This window comes from Oryzias latipes, chromosome 21 (assembly GCF_002234675.1).
Source record: "Oryzias latipes chromosome 21, ASM223467v1".
In the NCBI taxonomy this organism is placed as follows: Eukaryota; Metazoa; Chordata; class Actinopteri; order Beloniformes; family Adrianichthyidae; genus Oryzias; species Oryzias latipes.
The window spans coordinates 14,133,019-14,158,504 of NC_019879.2; the positions used below are offsets into that span (position 1 = coordinate 14,133,019).

The 25,486-nt window shown below is 40.7% G+C and overlaps 1 protein-coding gene across 3 annotated transcripts in view; it reads left to right on the forward strand.

Annotated features, from left to right (window-relative positions):
* enox1 (ecto-NOX disulfide-thiol exchanger 1) overlaps positions 1 to 25,486 on the forward strand; it is a 197,887-nt gene that overhangs the window by 677 nt on the left and 171,724 nt on the right. The window lies entirely within an intron of this gene.

Consider the following 25,486-nt stretch of genomic DNA (forward strand, 5'->3'; position numbering starts at 1 on the left):
GCTTCTTGAAAAGCTGTTCAAGGAGAAAAAATATCCATTAGATTGGACATAAATCTCATAGGATGCACCTCCATTTCTTACTGTGTCCTTTATAAACACGGGTGGGATTTCTCTGCTGACTTGTGCTGATACTGATGAGAGGGGGAGAGGTTGAGCAATGGAGGAGGAGGAGGAGAGAACATCCTTGGTATCAAGTCACCTTGACAACCCTTCAGAAGCACAGAGACCTGCTTTTTTTCTCTTTCTTTCCAACAATGACTGTACACAGTAGAAGTTGGTTGTTAAAAGTTAAATCTAACACAAAAAATGTATTTTTTGTGCTGTTGTTTTTTTAGGTCAAACCTTAAAAGAATCAGTAACTGGAGCTTCTGAATAATATGATGGAGAAGGTATTGCCATAAAAAAGCAAGCGTAGAGGAGCAAAACTGCCTGTGTTTAGCGTGACTATACCTTTTAAATCTGAGTCCAGCTTGCTGATGCTGAGCAACTCAGGATAAACAAACAGAAGCTCTTTGTTTCATATCACCAGGGCAACATCCTCATCAGAGGAGCGGAATGCGTCTGCAAAGACATGAAATTATTTTTCTTCCAACTCAGTTTGATGTAAATGAAAATGATTGTCCCCTAAAACATAAACAGTTTTTAAACCTAATTAGAGCTTTGTTTTGTAGTTAAAATAACTTTTGAAGCTGTGTCTGCTTACATTTCCTCAAAGGCCACTCTGACATTTAAAAATACCTTTAACCTGTTTTGAAATCCTGTTTGGAATCTGACAGAATTGAGTCTGTGCTTAAAGAACCAGTCCGATAAAAATTGTGTAAACCATGAGCAGATGAATAAGTACCATTGTAAAAAGCTTGTAGCAGGGACGTAGGTGCTCCAATCAGTGGCCACAAGCTCCCTGCTCCGCTTCATACACTTCAATCTGGATCAAAACCGTATGGCTGGATAGCTCCAGTACTGCTCGCCATTTCTGTTGCACAGCTAATGTCAGCTTAGGAGTGTGAGGGCTCCCAGTTTACACTGGGAGAGAGTGATGAATGAAATGGGAGTCGGCCTTCTTCCCTGCAGTCCTAGCCACAACCCAGGAGTGATTTTTTAATTTATTTTTTAACTTGTTCTGTCCAACATTTGAGCGAACAGATGGGAGCTAAAGGCCTTTTGTGTTGGTTTTACAGGCTTTACTATTACAAAAAGAGGTTATGTATCTTCAAATATCCAGGGTGTAAATTTGTGTAAACCCCTTTTTGTTTTTGTTCTGTTTTTTTTTTTTTCTTTTTATATTTATTCGTCACATTTTGTGTTTTATAAAAAACAGACAACAAAAGAAACCACCCCTCTCAACCTTCTGTGGGTGGTTTCTCCCACAAGCTCGGGTCCTCTACCAGAGGCCTGGAAGCTTGAGGGTCCTGCGCAGGATCTTAGCTGTTCCTAGCACTGCGCTTTTCTGGACTGAGAGGTCTGAGATCTTTCCAGGTATCTGCTGCAGCCACACCTCCAGCTTGGGGGTTACAGCCGGAAAATCGTCACCCCAGCCCAGCCCCAGCGCCCGACCTAAGCAGCCCAAAGATCACAACGCAACAGCAGCTCCATCCCTAGCTCCCCACAATCCACTGCCCTCTACAGCCTCCTCACCCCCTCCTCCCGTATCCATATCCCCCCCAAAATGCCCTCCCCACTCTGCAAAAGGGAGGGTGAGTGTATGTGTTGTGTGTATTTGCTGTGTGTGGTGTGCCAACATGCTGTGCGTGGTGTCTAAAGTGAAAGTCAAAATTGGGGGGCGGAGATGAACCGGGATGCCCCCCTCCACCAGACCACCTCCACAAGGCCCTTGATCAGGGGTGTCAAAATATATGGTTGGCCGAGGGTTCAATCTGGCCCAGTCATGAAGAGTAAAAATGATAAGGATCTTTAAAAAAAACATGTTTCTAGTCCATTCCTGTGGCGAGATATGATTTTTTAAAGAAATAACCGAAATGAGCAATTCCACCACTAGGGGGAGCAAAGGAAAAGCAAAACAGGTGAAACAGCATATCTTTGCACGTGCCAAAGGGAAACCTAAAAGCTCTGTGTCTGAGTAGGAGGAGGAGGATGTAGTTTGGTTTCGCACGAGCATCACCACTAATACATTGCTATAAGAATGATCAGTAGTGACAGCCTAATGGCCAAAATCTTGTCAAAAAAAACAACAAAGGTGGAAGTAGAGGGCTGAGCTTTCCAGGAACAATGGAAAGAGTTTTATTTTTTCACGGAGTTGAATGCAAAACCTGCATGCTTTGTATGTCATCAACAGGTGCTCAAAGAATACAACATTCAGCACCACTACGAGACTCACCATAAAGAAAGCTCACCATTTTCAGGGGGAGTTAAGAAAAGAGAAGATTTACCAACTATTAGCTGGACTGACAAAATAAGCATCTGCATTTACTGCAGCCGTGACGTCAGTGATGGAGCAGTGACACTTAGCTACCTTATTGCAAAAAAGTTGGAGCAAACGTCCAAACCATTTTCAGATAGTGAGCTCATTGAAAAATTCTGAAGGCTGCAGAAGTCTTGTACCCCAAAAAACAGTCAACCTTTGCCAGCATGAGTCTGTTAAGGATTACGATTGCAGATACAACATCTCTGAGGAGACTTGGGTGCCAAATGAAGGAATCCAGTCATTTATTGCATTTTTGGTCACTATTGATGAAAGCACAGATACAGATATTGCACAACTGTGCATATTTCTTAGAAGTGTTGAGGAGACCATCACAGCAGAGTTTCTTGAGTTGATGGACACAACAACAGCTGATGACATTGTCAGCTCTCTAGTTACTGCGCTAGACAATGTAAGAGTGAACTGGTCACGTGATGTCAGTCTGGCCACTGATGGCGCCCATTAAAGGTCAGGAAGAAGGCAAGTGTTGCCAAAAAATTCAGGCAGCAAACCAGGAAAAGGCTTTTGGACATTTCATTGTGTTTTGCACACTTGAATGACAGTAAATCTGTTGCTGCACAGGATTTGAATCGTAATATTGATGGCTGGGTGAAGTTTCAGGACAGAAAGAGAGGTTAACTCCAAATTCGTATGTTCACAAATGTTTGCAAGTGTAATTTAGTTAATTTTTCATTGAGTTGCACAATTACATTCTAGGCAGGGTGTTTCCTTTTTTTCCGTAGCTACTCTTGAGTTTATTATTGGGATTGCTTCAGTGTCAGATGTAAAATATTCAGTCTGTGTAAAAGTGAATAAACCAATTTTTTTTAAAGTGAAATGCATTTTATTTGAGATCCATTGCCCTCTGTGAATGAATGTGTAATAATAAGAGTTTAGGCTACCATGCTGGTTAAGGCATTTTTTCCAACTGAGTAAAAAAAATAAAGCAGTTTTTTGCTTTTATGTTTCTGGTCCGGCCAACTTGGGATCAGACGCCTTGAATGTGGCCCCCGAACCAAAGCATGTTTAAAAACCCTGCCCTAGATGAATCAAGGTGTCTAATATGTGAGTAAAAGTGGAATGGAGGCTGGGTGCCAACGTGACCCAAAATAGAGTCAGCAAATCCCACCCATCCAATTCCCGGAGCCCTGTGTGCATGTGTGCAAAATTTGTTTGGGTGGGAGTGGGAAGGAGCAGCTGGATGGGCACAACCGGGGGAAGAAGGCTCCCCCCGAGCGACTGGCAGATTAGGACTTTTGGTCATATTATAAGCATTCACACAGATCTGCAGCCAAAATTGATCACTAGAATTTAATGATAGCTCAGACTCCCATTTTGCCATGGATAGGTTCATTATGTCATCTGTGTTAGATATCAGTTTGTAAATTTTGGAGTTAAGCTATGGATTCTTAAGGTCAATGAAATGTGTTACTGTAGGAGGAAGTTCAAGGTCTGTTAGGGTCAAGCAGTATTTAGTGCTTATAATTGATTTGAGTTGCTGGTATTCTAGAAATTTGTTTTGACGAATCCCATAAATTGAGGATAACGTTCTTTTCTTAATTATATGCTGAAACTGTTGGATCACTTTGTTCCTCCATGAAGTAAAGTGTGAGTTTGCATGGAAATATTGTAAAGTGTTTTTGTTATTTTTTAAAAATCCCACCAGGCTGTTTGAGATGAGCTGATGAGCTTCTGAAGCACTTGCGATGTTTAATTTTGGAAATGAAAAATGGCAAATTAGACATATGTAGGTTATCACAGAGAGTGAGCTCTATATTTAGCCAAGATTCATCTAACACACCAGGTTTAAGCCATTTTAACCCTAGTGCTTTCTTAGATGACCCCACCCTTGCATTGATGTGTTCTCCCTACCATAACAAAGGTGGATAAAGGTGGAAAGATTTCATGTAATCCATGGACACCAGTGAGGTTCACAAATCATTGTGGGTCTAGATGACCCAACTCCTAATGTTAAAGTGCCCAGGATAGCACAAGGGTTTCGACAAAAAGTAATATGTTTACGTAGTAGTAATCCTTGAAGTTAGGTAGGGCTAGTTCTCCTCTGTCTTTAGATTTTTGAATAGTTTTCAGACTGATCCTTGGTGGTTAACCTTTCTAAAGGAATTGCGAGATAAATGAGTCTAATGATTTGAACCAAGTGGTTGGAGGTTTGGAAGGAATCATTGAGAACAGATAATTAACTTAAGAAAGAATCATCATTTTTATGGTTTCAACTTTCCTTATTAGGGAAATGGGTAGAGTTTTCCATCTAGTGAAATCGGCCTCAATTGTTTTAAGGAGTTGGGTGTGGTTTAGCTTAAATAGATTAGAAAGACTAGAGGAAATATTTATACCTAAGTACTTTATGTTGCCTGTTGTAATTTAATGGATGATGGGTTTAGATAGTTATGATTAATTGGCAGAATTGTGCTTTTAGACCAATTTATGGAGTATTCTGAAACTCAGGTAAATGTATTAATTAATTGCAAATGGAAGATTGTGAATTTGGAGTAAATAATAAAACATCATCTGCGTAAAGACTTATTTTATGTTCTACATTTCTGGTTTGAATGCCTTCAACATCTTGGCTTTACCTCATTGCAGCAGCTAGAGGTTCAATAAAGAGTGCAAATAAAGAGGGTGAAAGTGGACAGCCTTGTCTGGTCCCCTCTTTGTACGGTAAGTTAAAGTTTGGAGATGTTTGATCATTTGTTCTGATAGGAGTGTTGGGAGAAGGGTATAATATTTGAATCCAGTTGATAAACGATTTTCAAAAGCCAAATTTATTCAAGGTGGCTATTAGAAATTTCCAATTGACCCTATCAAATGCCTTTTCTGCATCCAGTGACAAAATGGTTGCTTCTTGGTTATTGATAGTTGTATAAACTATGAGGTTGATTAATCTGCGCATGTTAGTGGAAGAACGTCTACCCTTTATAAAGCCCGTTTGGTCAGGATGTACAAGGGAAAGCACAACCTTCTCCAGCCTTCCTGCCAAAGCTTTGCAGATTATTTTTAGATCTGCATTAATCAGGGATATGGGTCGATAGCTTGATGGTGATGTGGGATCTTTCCCAGGTTGCAGACGTAAAATACCTTTGGCAGAGTTCATATTTGGAGGTAGATAATTATTTTCCTTAATTTCTGTCGTCACTCTGAGAAAAGTGGGAGCTAAGGTCGGCCAGAACTCTTTATAAAATTCTGCTGGGAAGCCATCTGGTCCTGGGGCTTTTTGACTAGGCATGTTGGTTAGTGCCTTATGTAGCTCTTCTTCAGTAAGAGGGGACTCCAGGGCTGTAGGCAAATCAATGCTGTTGAGAAATCTACTGTTATTGTCAGAAGGGTCAATATGGTATGAGTAAAGAGATTGGTAAAAGTTTTTAAAGACAGAGTTTATTGCAACTGGATCATGTGTCATGTTTCCTGCTTGATCTATGACTGACGAAATAGTTGTCTTTTCTTTGTTTAGTTTGAGTTAATTTGAGCAACAATGTATTGAACCTCCAGCTCCTTAGTGAAGAAAGAGCTGTTGACCAAGAAATAATCTAGCCTGGAGTATGATTGATGAACTTTGTAAAAAAAAGTGTAGGCTCTCTTTATAGGGTGAAACGATCGCCAAATCTCACAAAGACCAAAATCCTCCTCTGTGTACTGTTTAACAGTGTTTGTGGACTGCCAGGCTTTAAGATTTCCTGTGTTACTTAGCCTATCCATTTCTGGATCTAAAGACATGTTGAGGTCAGACCTGATCTTCCGATTTCCTGACCCTGTTTTGTCTCTGACTCCGTTTGCCTGCCGCCTGCCACGAATTTCACCTGTATCCTGATTAATCTTGTATCTCCTCTGATGCTCCCATGCTCGTGATTGACCCCTGCCTGCCTGACCTTTTTGGGCTGAACTAATAAAACCTGTTGCATTTGAAACCAGCCGTCTGTTTGTTTTTTGTGACAGCCACTCTGCAGAAACTATGTCCTAAATATGGCCCAGGTTTTTTATTTTGACTAAACAGGTCCTAATCATAATTTAAAAAAAAACACTGGTAATGCATTGAAAATACAGTATTTCCCCCATATTCGTGGAGGTCAGGGACCAGAGACATCCGCAAATACGGTAAATCTGCAAATACGGAACCCCCACCCCCACCCCATTAACAGAAGAATGTCTGTCACTGATCCTTACTCATCAAAAACCCTCCCGTAATATTTCTGATGCTTTGTAAAACGTTTATTAAAGAACATTGGAATATTGCTCAACATAAAGAGTTTTTTATTAAGAGCAATAGACTGTATCATAGCGTACTTTATAACACACGTTAGGAATGTAACTCTGTCTCTCTGTGCCTTAAAACCAGGACCCCGTGCTTCCTCCTCCATCAGTTAAGTACGAGAGATCATCTTCTTCCAGAAGAGGCCGGTTTCATCCATCATTCCTTCATTCGGATGATAATTATTCTCTGCGATTATTTTCCTCAGTGTATCAGGATATTTTCTGCTACTTCTAAGTCAGCTGATGCAATTTCTCTGTGAAGGGGTACAAACCGGTGGGACCAGTTGTGAAATATTCTTTAGCAGCTGGCGAGGAGGACGAGTTTTAGCCGGTCACCGCTAGTCACGGAAGAAGTGGGTGTTTGTGTTAGCCTGGGTCGGTGCTGGTTGTGCAGATTCTTGTGACGTCAAAATGTGAGGACCCACTCGTTTTTACTGGTTGGGAGGGGCTGGTGCTCAGAGAGCAGGGTTTTGGAGGACTACTCAGAAATGTAGAATGGATCAAAACACCACTTTGAGGTTGTTTTTAGTGAGGAATGAACATTATAATACCCTTAAAAGCCCAAAAAGTTGATTTTGCATGATATAGACCCTTTAACACTTCACAGAACACCTAGTAGAATGAGAAAATCAGTCTTGAGGAAACAAAAAGATCTCATATTGGGAGATAAATGATGAACAATGGTTTTTAATTGGAATCGCATCAGATTGTATTAAATGTGTTGCTTTGACTCCTGAAAAAAATGAGGGCCAACATTTGTGTAGGGTTCACATACACTGTGAGATCTTTAACATTCATGCAAGCAGAACACCAGATTCTCATTGTTTTTTTAATCTCTTACAGAGACATTCACAGCAGAAATACTCATCCTGAAGCAGAGTTTACTACGCATATGGTTTGCTTTACCTGGGCAGCTGTAAAGGTTCACCTGATTTAAAAAATGAACAGTTGTCCAACTGAGAAAATGAGTCCATCAGAGTCAAACAGAATCCAAGAATTAAATTTTTATCTAGCAGATGCTTTTTGTAGTTTTCCCTCAATCGTTGCAGCCATTTTTGACTTTATTTTTTCGGTGTGTGAATCTCTTTGTTTGGTTGAATCTACTGATTAAAACTAAGAGTTTATTGCCATTTGTACATGTAAAACAAGTAAATTGGAACTTTTGTTCGGCAGCTGTCAAGTCAGGGTGAATTACAGAAGGACATCAAAACAACAAAAACAAAAAACAAGGATCAGAAATGAATACGAGTAAAATTTTCAGAAAAGAGTATAGTAAAAAATTGAGTCCGAGTTTAACATTGAGCCCCAGTGGACCATGTTTTCCTCTTCCATTGCCTCTGCTGCTGCCCACAGCTGTGGTTGCAAGGTCTTTGGTGCTTGTCATGACAGTAACCCCCAAACCTGGTGGTGGACACCGGAAGTAAGGGATGCCGTCAAGCTGAAGAAAGAGTCCTACCACACCTGGCTGGCTTGTGAGACTCCAGAGGCAGCTGACAGGTACCGGCAGTCTAAGCAAGCTGCGGCCCGGACTGTTGCGGAGGCAAAAACTTGGTCCTGGGAGGAGTTGGGTGAGGCTATTGAGAAGGACTATCGGTTGGCCTCAAAGAGATTCTGGCAAACAGTCTGGCGCCTCAGAAGGGGAAAACTGTTCTCTACAGGCACCTTTTTCAGTGCCTGGGGACGTTGTCGGGCGGTGGAAGGAATACTTCTAGGATCTCCTCAATCCCTCTGACATGCCTTCTTTTGGGGAAGCAATGAGGACTTTGAGGTGAGGCTCTCTATCACCGAAGCTGTAGTCACTGAGGTAGTCAATGACCTCCTCAGTAGCAAGGCAAGTGGAAGAAGACTGCCCTGAGTACCTCAAGTCTCTGGATGCTGTGAGAGTGTCTTGGCTGACACATCTCTTCAGCATCGCATGACAGTCGGGAACTGTACCACTAGATTGGCAGACAGGGGTGGTGCTTCCCCTTTTTAAGAAGGGGGACCGGAGGGTGTGTTCCAACTACCGGGGAACCACACTCCTCAGCGTCCCTGGGAAAGTCTATGCCAGGGTACTGGAGAGGAGAGTCCGTCTGAGGGGCTGGAGGGGGTCTGATTTGGGGACCACTGGATGTCCTCTCTGCTCTGTGCAGGTGTTGTCCTGTTGGCTTCATCGAGCTGGGACCTCCAGCATGCATTGGGGCAGTTTGCGGCTGAGTGTGAAGCGGCTGGGATGAGGATCAGCACCACTAAATCTGAGGCTATGGTTCTCGACTGGAGAATGGTAGTTTTCCATCTCTCGGTGGGTGGAGTGTCCCTGCTCCAGGTGGAGGAGTTAAAATATCGTGGTGAGGGAAGACCGGAGCTTGAGATTGACAGGCGGATCGGAGCAGCGTCCGTAGTTACGCGGTATTTGTATTTGTCCGTTGTAGTGAAGAGAGAGCTAAGCCAAAAAGCAAACCTCTCAATTTACCACTCAATATTCGTTCCAATACTCACATATGGTCATGAGCTCTGGGTCATGACCGAAAGAACGAGGTCCCGAATACAAGCGGCTGAAATGAACTTCCTCCGTAGGGTGGCTGGGCGCTCCCTTAAAGATAGGGTTAGAAGCCCAGTCACCTACGGAGAGTTCGGAGTAGAACCGCTTCTCCTCCACATCAAAAGGAGCCAGTTGAAGTAGCTCAGGCATCTTGTCCGGACGCCTCCCTGGGAAGGTGTTCCGGGAATGTCCCACTGGACGGAGGCCCTGGGGAAGACCCAGGACACGCTGTAGAGCAGGGGTTGGGAACCCATGGCTCGCGAGCCTTATCTGGCTCTTTTGATGGCCACATCTGGCTCGCAGACAAATCTTTAATTATATTTAAAAAAAAGTTTAATTAGACCAGTCCTTCTCGGGTGCGATGCGATGCCGGGGGGTGGGGGGGTGGGGGGGGTTGCGCAGTAGTAGCGGCGCTTGGAGAAAAAAATCTGGGCCACTATTGGTTTACCATTATCTGTTGTATCACAGAGTTTGTAACAGCCTGAAACCCGTGATTTGCCGTCTCTGGAACTGCGCGCTCTCGTCTTTGAGACGGAAAAGGGGAGGGATAGTGAGCTCAGGCAGCAAGGTGAAGCGGAACACTGATTAGAACAAGCTGCCCGTCACATACCACGAACTGCAGCGTGTGAGTATTGCTGTACTTACAAAGTTTGGCTCTACGTATGCATGTGAGCAGTCTTTCTCACATCTAAAGAACATTAAGACCAACCTACGATCATGTGTAACCCTTGTGCTATCCTAGGCACTTTAACATTGGGAGTTGATCATCTAGACTCCACAAGACAGTGCACTGAAACTTTTTTCTTCAATGATTTGTAATCTTCACTGGTGTCCATGGATTATACGAAATCCTCTTCACCTTTAACCACCTTTGTCATGGTAGGGATAAAACGTCAATGTAAGGGTGGGGTCATAGGATAGCACAAGGGTTAACGGATGAAAGTCTCAACTGTAACGGGGGGTAAGGGAAGTACCCAGGCGCAGAGAAGGAGAGGAGGCAGAAGGTTGCAGGAGAACGGGGTTTTAATAACAAAACTAAAGACAAAACCAAAATCACTGCATACGGCAGGCTAGAAACTCGAAACACTCTAAAAATGCACTAAGCTCGAAACCGGGGAAGAATACAATATGGACCAGCACAGGAGGAAGGGAAAGACAGGACTTAAATACATACAAGGCAACAAGACACAGGTGGAAACACTCAGGATTGATAGGGCAAGGTAAAACTCAAAACAACAACGAAACAGGAAACCCTACAAAATAAAACAGGAAGTGAAACTCAAAACATCACAGAACAAAAAGGAAACAAACCACAAGGGCAAAGAAACAGAAACCGTAACATCAACGCCTGCATTAAGCTTAAACTCACCACGTATCAACCAGACTACATGACCATCAGCAAAACCATGCAGCACCAGAAATCGCAATAATGGTAAGAAATCATAATTTATTAGCAACAGCATATTGTAGCGTCCCTTTCCCACACTGAGACACAGAGATTTATTTTTTAAGGTTCTTTATTCTGGTTACTGTAGGCCATAACAAACGCTGCACAACTTCTTCAGCAACTCCTGAATCTCTCCAGCTGAGATCACTCCCCCCAACTATTTATTCCCCCTGCTCCCGCACCACCCCTCCTATTTCCCTTATTTGGCCCATAGCTGAACCCCATTGGTCCAAACTCCCCAACGACAGGCTGAGCCACAGAACTGAGGGCCAACCAGCAACTCTGCTTGATGCGTTCAATAAACTCTGGTACTTAAAACGCAACCCAACAGCCACGCAGTCAAACTCAGTTCGCTACAATAACAATGATATTAAGAAGAATCCATAGATTTATTGTATTTTAAAAGTGTTGAAATTACATAAAATGTACACATTTACTTGTAATTTTAGTTTTAAACATATTGTATGGCTCTCACAAAATTACATTTAAAAATATGTGGTGTTCATGGCTCTCACGGCCAAAAAGGTTCCCGACCCCTGCTGTAGACACTGCGTCTCTCGGCTGGCCTGGGAACGCCTCGGGGTCCCCCCACCTCCTCCCAGGACCCCATCACAAGGCCAAACAAGGCCAGTCTCAGCACAGCACGTCCCCTGCCGCTATCTTGAAAGGCATTACAAAATGTAGAAAATAAATAAAAAGCATAACAAACGTGTTCATTGATAAGGTCTTAGTCCGATCATCTTTTGATGTATTTCAAAAGTGGTCTTTTAATTATAATTATGCTGTATATAGCCTAAAAACAGCATAATTATATAATTAGCCTAAAAACAGCCGAAATCCTGCCTGACCAGTGGAACATTCAAAGTTTAAACAACATTAATAAAATTCCGATATCCAAGTATATCATTATATATTTAGCCTGAGTGTGGAAACACTTTGAATTTAGCAAAGACATATGACAATACAATGTGCTAGAATGTTCTAATAATGTTCCCTTTGGATTATTTGGATGTGGAAAAAGAACAGTGGGGCTGAACTTTTGGAAACCAAAATTCGAATGGATTTGACATGCATTCTTGTTTACTTGTTTGTTTGCACGCATATTTGTTTGTGAACATATTTCAGTGAATCATATCGAATCAGATAATTCAAAATTAACTAATGTCAACTGTGAATCGTATCATGAATTACAGATTATGATATGAATTCAATCGTTGCTATAATGAATCGTCATATCAAACACGAGTGTAAGTTACACCAATGTTTGATATGCCCATGTTTTCTTGGGCTTCTTTTTTTCGGGGTGTTCACCAGCAAACAATCAGCTGTGGAAACTGTAGGTAGAAAGTGTGACATTTTTCACCCCAAAAAAAACTGGAGAAGTCACATCTGTCACATCTCCAGCTGGAGAAGTCACATCTGTCAGCTGGTCTGGAAATAGGATAGTTTCAATTGAAGTTTGAGATGTGCATGGTGTAACAATAAGTTTCTTCAGTTTAGTTTTTAAAGGGTTGTTCTTTATAACATTTATTTTTGGAGTGTAGTGTGTAGTATTTGTATTTGGGTTACATGTAGTTATCTGGTTTTCTGTTTCTTTACCTCAACTCTACTTTTTGTCAGTTGTCCTCATCATAAGTACCCCGTGGTTTGTATTTCTGGTTCTTGGTTCTGGTCTTCTGTCTCACTTTTCCTCATTCATACTTTGATCAACCTTTTATGTTCTTTGGTTAGATTTATATTTCAGTCAGTTCATGCTAGGAAATCACAAACGCAAAAGTAGATGACTAGAATAACCAGCAGAAAAATGTATTAACCTTCTTGTTGCTACCATAAATGTCAATCTTTTTTGTTTCTACCTTAAGCATCCATGAAACACCAAAGGAACGGAATAACCACAGTGGTTTGTAGGGTTCTGACAAAACAGCTTTATAGTTCGGACATTGTGTTGTCATGTTCTGAGTTGACTTGCAGTATTAACAATCAGACCCTGCTATGAGCAGTGTCACCCTGTCTTACTCTATGAATGAGTGACAGTAAAAAAAACACTTCCCAGGAGGCTGTGGGAACAGACACCACTCATCATCATCAACAAACAGCTTCTCTATTGTCTGCAGGCCAGCAGCCGGCTATTACAACAGGAGCTGACATAATGGTGTGATGCTGAATATCAGCTCAGGAGTTGCTGCGGCAGAATTTGACACCATGGTGCCCGGCGGCAGCTGCCTGCTCGGCAGTGTGAGGCTCATTTGGCTGAATGGCCGCGCCGTGCTGGGGCTAGGGGGATTAAACGGCAGTAGCGGCTGCTACGAAGGCACAGCCTGCAGGCCTGTAGGTTGTTGGGGAGACCAACCAGGACTGATGATTTCTCACAGGAGACACTGGAATCACAACAAAGCAGCTTCTATCATTCATCACAGATTCTTCTTTGAGTCTGCAAATTGGTCTGAAAGTCTCCTCAGCATTCTCCAGTGGTTGTTTTCTTTTTGTGGACCATAACAGTGCATGGAAAAAGCAGCTTGTTGGCTTACATAATGAGATTATCCATCCTCTTCATGTCTTTTGCATATCCTGCCACAACACCTCACAAACATTAATTGACCCCACGCTGCAGAGCTCAATAGAGACGACTGTTGCTAATTGCAGTGGTATTTTGAGATACACTGGGAGCATTAGGCTGCGTTCCACAACGGGTGGAATTACTCACAAGAGATGCTTCCACCTCGATTAAGCGTGACTGACAATCCGTGTTTGTGTGTTCTTGCTTGTCAGCACTGAATGGGAACACAATCCCGGCAGCCGCCTGGCGCTGTGGCAACAGAGAAATAACCACAGGGCTCATTGTATAAGGCTCTTCTCTCGAAAACACTTCTTAATGAGCTTTATTATCACACCTTAAATAAATGTACTTGACTATTTGTCTGATTTTTTTTCTTTCAATAGTTAAATAAAATAAGGCAACAAAAAAAATAATAATATTTTTTCAAAACTAACTAACTAAACTAGAGTGCCATTTCACAATAATGGTGGATTCAAATTTTTTGCATGATCATGAATTTGCATACATGAAAAAAACTGTATCATTTTTAACAAATCTGAATTTTCTTACAGGGGAAACTGTGATTTACTTTAGCAGAATGTTAGGGCATGACAATCAACCTGAAAAGTCTCACATGTTTAGCCTGCATTATAGTTTACCACACAATGAGATGAAATTTATTTCTTCTCTTATTTAGGTTGTGTGAAAGAGGTGGTCCTGATCCTATCTCTCCTGATCGTTTTTTCCTGTGTCTTGTCTGTCCTGTTTGTATTTAAGTTTCGTCTCAGCCTTCTTCTGGGCTGGTTCATACTGTCATTTCCCTGACCTTCTTCTGTCCTGTTTGACTGTTTACCTGTTTAGCTTACAGTTATTTTTTTTTTTTGGTTTCCCTGCTCGGCAGGGCTTTCTGTTATGATATTAAACCCCTTGCCTTGGAACCGTGTGCCTCCCGTCTCTGCATTTTGGGTCCTTCATGCTCACCAAGCCTTGTACCTGACACACAATTACAAAAAATTAATAGGAAATAAAAATGACACATTTCAGAAAACAAAAGTGATTACAAGAAAAATAAATTGTTACAAAGCAAAACACAAGAAACCGAAAAATGTATGTACTATGAGACCTCATTGATTGGCCGATGATATCCAGTTTCGCTTCATGCCAAATAGTTTTTAGTTGAAATGATGTCCTGAATGTATATGCAATTCTTTCTAAAGGGACCCCTGACAACATTTGTTGGAACCACTGGGTTATGCTTGGAATGTAAGTGTTTTTTCCAGCATTTGGCAATATACACGATTTTGCATGACTCAAGCTGAGATTTATAAACGCCCTCTCACCTTTGTTGTAGCTATGTATTTTTGGAAATATACCTAATAAAAAAACTTTGGCTCCAGTGGGATCTGCTTTAAAGTAATTTCCTCTATCGCGACTTTTACTTTTTCCCAAAATGTTTGTATACCTTTGCATTTTCAAGTACAGTGGAAGTATGTTCCTTTAGTTTCCATAGATTTGGGGCAGGCATATGTTATATTTTTGTTATACATATTTAAATCTGCTGGTGTTACATATGTACGCATTAACCATTTGTATTGTATTAATTTTAGTCTCGTGTTAATGGACACCTTTTGAACTGCAGCACAAGCGCTCTCCCATTCCGCATTTTGGAGATCTTCTTTCCAAGCGTTTACTTTGTATTGTGAACTTTCGTTTGAATTAGACAAAAACGTGTTATAAAACTCAGAAATCGTGCCTTTTTTGAAACTGTCTCTCCCCCATAATTTTTTCCAAAATTTAACATTGTAGTTTGTTAAGGTCTGTATTTTTCTTACTAAGTTTCTGACCTAGGGAAATTTATAAAAAAAAGTTTTTTATTCAACTCATTTAGTTTTTGACTTTTCAAACTACATCAAACCATCAGAATCTGGCAAATATAAGTCCCAGGTGGTGAAAAAAAGATCTTTTGAAGTGGGGCTAATTGTGGCGTGATAGTCTGTTGATTATTTGACAGTGCGTTGATCATCTTCCCTGTTGATCCAGGGTGGTGGCGTGGGTAGACATTGTCTGATTGATGGGATCTGTACCTGCTGGGTCCATACTGGTCAGTCTGTTCTGATGTGTTGAGTAAGGGCTGGACCCAGAAGCAGGACAGAAACAGAAGGTGGATTAATAATAGTCTCTATTTAGTCCCAGTAGTGGTGGAGGATTCTGGCTTGAAAGACTCGTGGCTTGGATGGATGACGAGAAGGATGAGCTGCTGGTCTGGTGGAAGCTGTGAAGACTGTAGAGTGGAACCTCGCTTGGTGTCCAGTTGAATGACAGTGATGGAGATGAAGCTGGTAGTTATTCCTGAAAGATCAAAGGATCAGCGTGCAGGTAAATGCGTTGCACTTGGCATAAAACTTGGCATAAGGCTTGAGAGCTTAGCATGAGTCAGTTACTCTATCGCAGGAAGCAGACGGACTGACATCGGCTGAAGGGTGAAGAATTAAGATAAAAGCTGCAGGCTGATGAGTTGATGGCTAGCAGGTGCGAAGATAATTCCCCGGTAGGTGTGGAAGGAGACCCGATCCTAAAAAAGCAGGGTCTTCAGCTTCTCTTTTTGTCCACCTGTCTTATTTTAAGCACATCTGTTCAATTTTCTTCACTTTCACAAACTTACATTACCACTTTAGCCTGACAGACCAAAGTGAATCTAGTCCAGAGAAGAACATGTTTGTTGGTATGTTTGTGCGTTAGACATGCAACTGCCCTCACAAAGTACAGCTGTAGGCTAATTTAAGGTCAGTTTTTCCAGCAGCAGGGTCTGTGCTCCTCAGCAGTTTAGTGAGAATTATCTTGAGGTCAAAGTTGAAGATCAGCAGTGCGAACGTAAAAGCTACAGATACATTTCCCCCATCAAATTTTTGCTGAAGCTGTCATTCTTTTAGGATTCTCATACATTGCAGTTTTACATCTTTCAGGTTGTTTTGGTTCCAAGTTCTAGCTGCTGCAGTGTCATCCACACATTTGGGGGTCTCATTGTAGAGTTTTACTTTTTATTGCATTAGCTTTTCACGGTGCTAATGTATCAACACCCCAGTCTTTTTGGTGCTCCTCAAGGGTTCATATTCAAAGCAGAAATCCTTGACTGCAGAGCCGACTGCTAATTTCACAAGAAGAAGAGCGGATGTAACAAAGCCGGAGTCCTATGGGCTGCCTGTGAGGAAAGTCCCCAGCTGCTTATTGATCTGCAGACGCAGCATTCAGACTGACTTCTTTTTCTGAACTAATTTTGCTCTCTCCATCTGAGTTCACAGCTGGTTCTCATTGGCTGTCATGAATGTCAGGCTGAGATTTATGAGCAGCTCACTGTAAGGAGCAGAAAACTAAATGCATGTTTTGCAGCTCAGGACAACACATTGAAGATGTGCGGCGACGCTCCTGAAGACACATTCATAACCCCACTGTCGCATTTGTAAGCCACAGAACAGTAAATAGCATTTTGTGGAATGCAAGGGTTAAGAGATGAAGTCTGGAATTTTATAAGATTTTGACATTAATGATTTAACGACTGCACTGCACAATTGGCACAGTGGTTAGCTGTGGGGGCGGCCGTGGTGCAGCGGTAGGGCGGTCGACCCATGATCATAAGATTGCAGGTTCGATTCCCGCCTTGCATGCCCATGAGTCGAAGTGTCCTTGGGAAAGACACTGAACCCCACCTTGCCTCTGGTGGTAGGCGGGCGCCTGTGTTTGGCAGTGGAGCGGCCACCAGTGTGTGAATGTGTGTGTGACTGGGTGAATGGGTCTGTGACTGTAAAGTGCTTTGTCCTTGTAGGAAGAAAGGCGCTATATAAGTATATGCCATTTTACCTTTTTTTTTTTTAGCTTTCATATTTCAAATCTACAAGGCTGTGGTTCAAATCCTGAGAGGGACCTCTCTTTGTGGAGTTTGCATGTTTTCCTTCTGCATGTGTGGGTTTTCTCCAGTTTCCCCCCTTAATCCAAAAACATTCTTCATTGGTTTAGACTTGTCTCTAAATTACTCCTAGGTGTGCATGTGAGTTGGTGGCCCTACAACTCACCGTTCAAGGCCTGCCTTCGCCCAACATGGCCCCAAAAGAGATTTAGTGGGTTGTTTAGATGGATGGATGATTTAACAATAGGAAACAAGTTAAAATTGGAGATTTTAAGGAGGTTTCAAGTAGATTAAGATAATTTTGGAGCCAAAGTGGTTTGATGCATATTTGAATCAATGGGCATTAGGGGTTGAAGTGTGGGTTGATGAGGAAATACACATTTTCTGGAAGGTGCTAATAAGGACATTTCAAACCTTTTGGTTCTTATCAGGCAGGTTGTTAAAGTCTCATGCCGATCATCTTTTGATCTATTTTCAAATAGTTTCCAGTGGTCTTTAATAATAAAAATGCTATTTTTGGCCAATATATGTCATTTTCTAGGACATAGCTTCTGAAGAGCAGCAGAAATTCATAACAAATTCACCTCTGTGTTGTGGGCGACACTATTGCCATAGAGTAAGCCTTCTTGCATTTCTATTTACACTATCACACAAGCTTACAGCCCCTCACAACCCCAGCTGTGTAGTTTTGATCCAGATTCCAGCTCAGACCAGGAAAACAAAGTACATGGATCTATTTGTGTGCAACTGGATGCCTCATAATGGAGCAGAGCAGCGTATTTTCTGTCACAAATACAATTTTTCTCAAACAGCATTTTTTATCTGCAGCTGATTCACAATGATCTGAATATAAAATACTCAGAAATGCAAATTTAACCTCAATTTTTTATGTCCATCATGAGAAAAATGCCACAGGAACATGTTAAAAACAACAAAATTGCATTTTCATCAAAGTTGGTCTTTAAAAATCAGACCATCCTAAAAGCTGCTGGAATGCATGCTTTTTGTTTCTTTCCTTTGGAGTGCCATGTGTGAAAAGCATTGACTGTATATGAGAAGTGGACTGAGCGATCACTCTCCCCTCATTCCAAATAGCAAGTACCTGCTGGTTCCAAGAAGCCAAAATCCCATACATTTCTATAGAAAAATGAACAGTTATTCCTCAGTTATTTTATCGGTCAGAATAACCATTGGCTCTGATATATTTTTAGCATCTTCATGATAATACAAATTTAATAAGTAGAAGGTAAACATTTTCTATGTGTGACGTCACATTTGCTCAGTCCAGTTCTTTCATGCAGTCAATGGTGAAAATAAACCTTTGTCGATGTCAAACCTAAAAGCATCCCTCTCCTATTTAAACCAAGTCTGCAGGACTATCTCAGTGTGAAAGCATGTATAAATAGGGGAATACTGTGTCCTGGACCAAATCAAGTTTTTCAATTAAGATGGAAATCCATTCTGCTCAAACTCTCATCAAGAGCAGTGACACTATTTTAGTGACTTCTTCCTTCAAACTATACAGCTCAATAGTCATATGACCAGTAATGACAGTAATTGGTAACAATGTGACCTGGCAGAACCGCAGCTTCAGTTTAGTATCATGTCTGAGCATGCTCATGCTGAGTTCTTGCTGTTTGTGTGGAGTTGAACGTCCTGCAGTTATGAACTTTTTCATTTGGAGCAGGACCAGCTCATGTTTGGAGTGTTTGTGTTTCAGAGCTCTGTGTGAGGCTGGAGGAGGGAGAGCATGTCACCAGCTTTAACCTCAGTGAGCCACCTCCTTCTCATCGTAATGTAGACAAAGTCATTACTGTCGCAAAGTCATTACTGTCACAACCACAAAGAAGCTTACACACAGCCTTTCAGCCCTCTGTACAGAGAAACATTTTCTACATTAATATAATTCTGAAAATATAGCAAACTGTGATAGAGTTTCATGTCTAAATGATTCAGACTGCTGCAGACTAATGTGATGACTTCCATTATTTTTGGTTTATAACTAAATACTTGCAAATAGGATGTCAAGTTTCATCATTTTATAGGGATTAAAGTATTTATAGTTACTTTTCTAAAGTTCATTTCATGTGTTGCTACACTTCATTAATGGACAGACGCTTAACAGCCAGTAGATTATGTTTGTCGTTAAGACGTCCATCATTTGGTGACGGAACTTGTTTTCTGCCCTTTGACGGCTTAAACAGACTTCAGGATTTCATAGCTATAAAAGACACGCAGAAGCAGGAGTGCACACACAGCAGTTCAATGAGCGGATGCACATCAAAAGGAGAGTCGGCCATCAGTCAGATGGAGAAAACAGCCAGAGGCGAGGAGCTGATGTGATTGAAGTGCTGTCTAATTCACACAATGGTCCGTGTGTGTGTTGTGTGTATGTGTGGTCTCTCTGTTGCTGCACTTAAAGTAAATCAGATTTGTGCTGGAAGTGGCAGAATAGTGTAATGCAGCAGGAAATGGGACACACTTCCTGTCTGTGTGTCAAGTGTATTTATGAATTGCGTAACCTCCCACAATGGCAAAGGGACAGGACTGGACCCAGGATTTCACTCTTTCAATTTTTTAATTGACCAGTTGTATCAGTATAGCTGATAGCAAGTGAAAAACCTTTAAACATTCAGAAACAGACATAATTGATTTACATTGATTTACCCAATACAACAACGAGACAAGCAATAAAATGTCCATCATTGAGCTTACCAGTAGCCCTTTGACGTTCAAATCCCACATGCAGTAGTTTCAGTTCACGTTAAGAGCAGTGATGCACGATAATTAGTATTTACAACCGATACAGATACCCGATATTTTCCTGCCTCTTGTAGCCGATACCGATACTCAATTGATATTTTTTTAAATGCTTAAGGAAAAATATTAGTAAATACAAAGTAACAGTGAACGGCTCTTATGTATTCAACAAATTTGCAGAACTAGTTTTACCTGCAAATAAATTGAACAATAGATTGTACAAACACTTTATTATCCATTTCAGTCTGCTATACATCTGTGAACAGAGAAAGTGCATTTCAGTGGTCAGAACAAATACTAAGACTTTAACTTAAATACCAATGTAACAAGTACATTTTTCAATACAAAAAATCCTCGATATAATAACATGCAAAAGAAATAGTTTAATCCTAAAGTGCAAAATGTATTGCTTTGTTTGAAACTGAAGTGCAAAATAATTACTATAAGGTTTTTAACTGATGTAAATAATTGGCTTATCATAGAAATACAGTTTTCAAAAACATAGGCATTCGATCATTTTATAAATCAGAATGACAAAAAGAAATAAACCTCCACAATTACATTTCGTTTATTGTTTTTAGTGGTTGTATCAATGGACAGCAAGCAGCATCTCTGCTTTCTGACAGGTTAGCTGTTGATTTTTTCATCCAGCACATTTGCAGCTGAAGAGAAAAAAAAACACTATCAATGCTAGTGCAGGGCGCTGACAGCTATTTCCATGCAAGCCCCGCAATTTTATTTTCTAGAATGAGCGCTAGCAATGACGGCAGCTTCATATTCTTTCCACACATCATGGTGGTGAATTTTTAAATAGCTTGTGAGATTTGTGGTGTTAAAGATTGACCTTTTTCTTCCTCTTTGTGGCACTTCTGTCGAACAAATTTTGCAAACAGTAAGAGAGTTGTTGGTCTCAGACACGGTTGAATAAGCCCACATGGGTGAATGCTGCGCCATGTTGCAGACAGAGGTCTTTAGTGCAGGTGCTGAGAGGTGACGTCACTTACATGCTCCAGAAACTTGCAGGATGGGCGGGGTGAGCAGACAAGTTGTAACCACCCGTGCGAACATAAGTAAATACAGAGTGGTGAGTGAGAAAGCGATGGCTCTTAGTTATCGGTCATTTTTATCTGCAAATTATTTATCGTGTCAGAATTATGGCATTATGTCACACTCTCCACTATAAGCCGAAAAATATTGTTAACCGATTATATCGTGCAACCCTAGTTAATAGATAAGCTGGCGTCTTCCAGGTCAGTTGAAGTGCGTCCATCCAGCATTTCTTTCTTTATTTTGAATACATTTTGAACGAAATGGTCTTCTCTTTGTTGTAGCTCATATTGAGTAGAGTTTTGTTGCATGTTTGGTTGTAAACATTTGCACATTTCTGATGTGAATCTATGCTTGCATGTTTTCAAATTAGTCAGTTTCTTTGATCATTAGACCAATAAAATACATAACATGAATTAATTACAGTACATCTTACTTCTTTTCATTAAACTTTATATTTTTGCTTAAATGCAAGGCTGAATTGTATTTTTTATATGACTTTATTGGTACTTTGATGCAAATAAAATGTAATTCATGAGCTGAATGTCACTACACAGGAATTCATCAAGAGAACGGTTCAGATGGGGGATAAAAAGCCATATGTGATGAAGACAGATGCACTCAAGGTCCTTTGGGATTTGTCTCCTCAGGGCCAGAATGTGGCTTTGACTGCCTTCAAACATGGATACAGTCCAACCATTGTTTGTTCTTTAAGCGTTCTTACGAATGCTTTGTGTGCTAGAAGTGCTGTTGCAAATAACCTTTCCTCTTCCTGCAGCATATTGATTTTAAGAGTGTGCATATGCCACTAAAGCAGGACTAATGATCTAATTTCATTATTCTGAGTAGTGTGGTGGGGATATTAGACTGTGGTATGCATCTGAAACTCACTTTGTGACATTGTCTTCCCAAAGAAAATTAGAATTCCTAGCTGCATCTAGTAAAAAAAAAAATAGCTAAAAGCCAGGTTAAAAATATGGGTCTTGGGCCTTTTCTTAAAAGCAGCTATGCTCTCTGTGGCCCTCAGGTCCTCAGGCAGACTGTTCCATAAACGGGTGCCATAGTGCTGAAAAGCTGCCTCTCCATAGGTTTTGGTTTTTACAGTCGGAATGTTTTATATGGGGGATAAAAGTTAGCTTAGAGTCGAAGATAACGCCCAGGTTACTGACTTTCTGAATGGCTTAATGAAAGTTCTTTTAACTTCAGAAACTGTTTCTCTCTCTCTTAGCTTCAGGACCGATAACTAAAATTTCATTTTTTTCCTGGTTGAGCTGGAGAAGATTATTTGCCATCCATAATTTCACATCTAAAATACAGATAAGAAGTGCTTCTCTTGGTATTGTGTTATCAGGAGTGTACAGCTGTGTATCATCAGTATAGCTACGAAAACTGATGTTTTGGCCTCTAACGACATTCCCCAGAGGAAGCATGTTATTGTTAAAAAGCAAGGGGCCAAGGATGGAACCTGGAGGCACACCACAATTCATTTCATGGACCCCAGAAAAGTGTGTGTCTATGTTTACCATAAAGTTTCTCTCCATGAGATAAGATTCGAACCACTTGAGAAACAGTCAATACTTTTGAAAGGCCTATACTTTTAAGTCTGTTTACAAGGATCAGATGATCAACAGTATCAAAAGCTGCACTAAGATCTCAAAGGCCAATACTTTTAAGTCTTTTTACAAGGATCAGATGATCAACAGTATCAAAAACTGCTCTAAGATCTCGTAGAACTAGTACTGAGATCTGACCTAAACAATCAGAAATTTGTATAGACAGTCTTGGTTCCTGTCATAAGGAAAAAATTAAGTGGATTTGGCATTTAATCATGCAGATAATTAGTTGACCTCTCAAGTAACATTCTGTTAGATCATATTTAATTTATTGCAGCTAGAAAGAATGGCATTAAGTCGGGGTTAAAGGAAGTGCAGTCAAGCTGTGCTCCTGTGCATGGGATGCTCTTACTGCAAAGCCATACGTTTTACAGTGAAGAGTGAACCTTAATCACAGAGAACAATCAAGAAAAATCACAACCACCTCAGAGTTAAGGGAACAAAAAGGGAAACAAGCTGCAGCCAAAATCCTCTGAAACATACATGTTTCTATCCTCAGGAGGTCACTGCAGCTGCCCTGCTCTGCCCTGAATGTTGGCCAGTGGAGGGAGGTGAGACAGCACAGACCACCTGGTTTTATTAGCCTAAGTGATGCAACAGTTACAGTTAAACAGGGCTGCCTGTGTCACAGCAGCTCTGCTGTTTTTCTGCTGTATTTGCATTGCTTGTTGATGTCTGGTTTATTTGCTTTGAGTCATCCAAGCTGCTGTTAGCTGAGAGAAGAAGCAGGGTCTGCCCTGGTGGTAACTCTGCTCTAAAGCACTAAGCTAAAATCTTTCCTGTCTGGGCTGTTTAAAAGCTCCACTGCTGCAACAGATTGAAACACGTTTTTCAAATGTGTCCTAACGTAAGGGAAGATATTTCGTTATTTTCATAAGCAACTGCTGAAGCTCTTTATGACATGCGTGTGGCACAGTCTGCAGAGAGCATTGTGGGACGAGAGTGGCTGCTGGGAGCGTTTTCTGCTCTGTTGGTTCATTGTGTTGGACAGCTTCCTGCAGCATTACACCTCCCAGAATCCATTTGGTCTGTGAGTCCACCTGGTGAGCCCACTGCCATCAGTTCACATCTATTCATCGCTGCTGGGATTAGAGCCCCACTTTGCAAGCAACACAGAGGACTGAAAGAGACGCAAATTAAATCATAAAAATGAAGGTATTGAAAGTGCACATGAACAGATTAATGTTTAGCATGGAGTGATAACTCATCCAATGAATAGCAGAGAGGGGTTTAAAAAGGGAAGTTGCCATTCATCCTTTAAGTCAGGGGCATGAAGGTGGAAAGCCGTAAACGGAAAGCAATTAAATCTTATAGTTTTGATGATCTTAGTTTTGTGCGTCTTTTTTGACCAACAAGACTTTGGACCACTTAAAAACAACTGCTTTGCTGAACTTTGTAGTTCTGATCAATCTGATCAAATTTCTGTTTGACTTAGTAAAAATAAACTACTAATCTAATAAAAACAGTTGCATACAGGCATGATTTCCATATTAGACAATACAGTGAAGCTTGTCCAGTAATCATACTGACTTTATGCCACAATTGGGAAATTCTTTTGTCTGAAGGAACAATGTGTGTCGAGTTATTTCTCCTCATTTTCAATGCTGCCCAACTCGAATGGCTTAGGAGTCAACGGAGGACGCAGGACAACTCCACTTATTTTAACTTGTTTTTTTATTTTCAACAAAGAATGGATGAGAGATAACCTTGAAATAAAACAGAACATAAATTAAACAGCTGTCAGAATGTACTGTTATTTTAAACTTTAGCTAATATTGTGCCATTTGACTATTTCACTTGTTGAATACTGTTCCCATAAATCTCAGAATATAAATTAAATTGAAATAAACATACCAATGGCATCACCGAAGTCATCCAAGCATTGAAATGTTTGTTGTGGAGCTCACCATGACTGCCAGACAAAAACTCTCACCTGCACACTGTTACCTAATTTAATACCTCTTCCCATCCACCTACCTGGTAGGTTAGGATTCACATTTTCTTTATACTGCCCCCTGCAGCTATGGAGTTGATCCTACTTTGAACAATCCTCCATCTTAATGTTCACGAACAAAAATGAAGAAAATATAAGACAAAAAGGCAGAATAGACACATCTTAACAATGTGTCATTAAGGAGTGAGGGAACCCTACAACCGTTAACAGTCAAAAATCCTCAATAGCTCTGAAGATGTCAGTAACTATAGCATCTGAGGATTTGAGGATTTTTCACCAAATCAGTTCCATTTTTTGATATGAAAAATTCCAAAAAATAAACAAAGTGAAATATTGAATTATTCTTTATTTTAGCATGACAATAAGGTCATGATTAGTCCGTACAGAAGGTTTGGTGACAATAGCTTCAGTATCTTCAGAACTATTGATAACTTTATTTATGATTCATATCTCCATTAAAATAAAATAAAAAATCATCCAACAAGATAAAATAAAGATAGACTTTCCTAGAAAATATTCATTGTAACATGAATATGCTGGAGAGTCTACATTGCCAGTTCATATAATTATAGACATTTATTATTTTCTGTGAGATTATTGACTTTTACAGAATGGTGTTTCACAGAGTTTGCACTTTGTTTACGGTCCCTTGGCAGCCAGCTCACTGCATGTCTGCATTCACAGCTCGAAGAGAACAATTTCCTTTCTTTTGAAATGCGTTTGTAGTTAACTCCCTGTGTTGATACAAAATGATTGAGATACTGGCTGACACATTTGAATGTTTAGAATTATTGAGGCCGGAAGTCTGAATCTGTGAAGATTTTTCTAACATAACCGAACTGTTGCTGCCAGAGAATTCAAAATAATGAATCCATGGTTAGCAAGTGAGGACGCTGGAAAACAAACTCCGATAAGACAAGAAGACGCAGCAGCAGCTGAGTTTCCGCAGAAAAAAGGCGAGGTTGCCTGTGTTGCACAGCCACTTCCAGCAGATTACAATGAAAAGCTGTCCATCCTCAGCT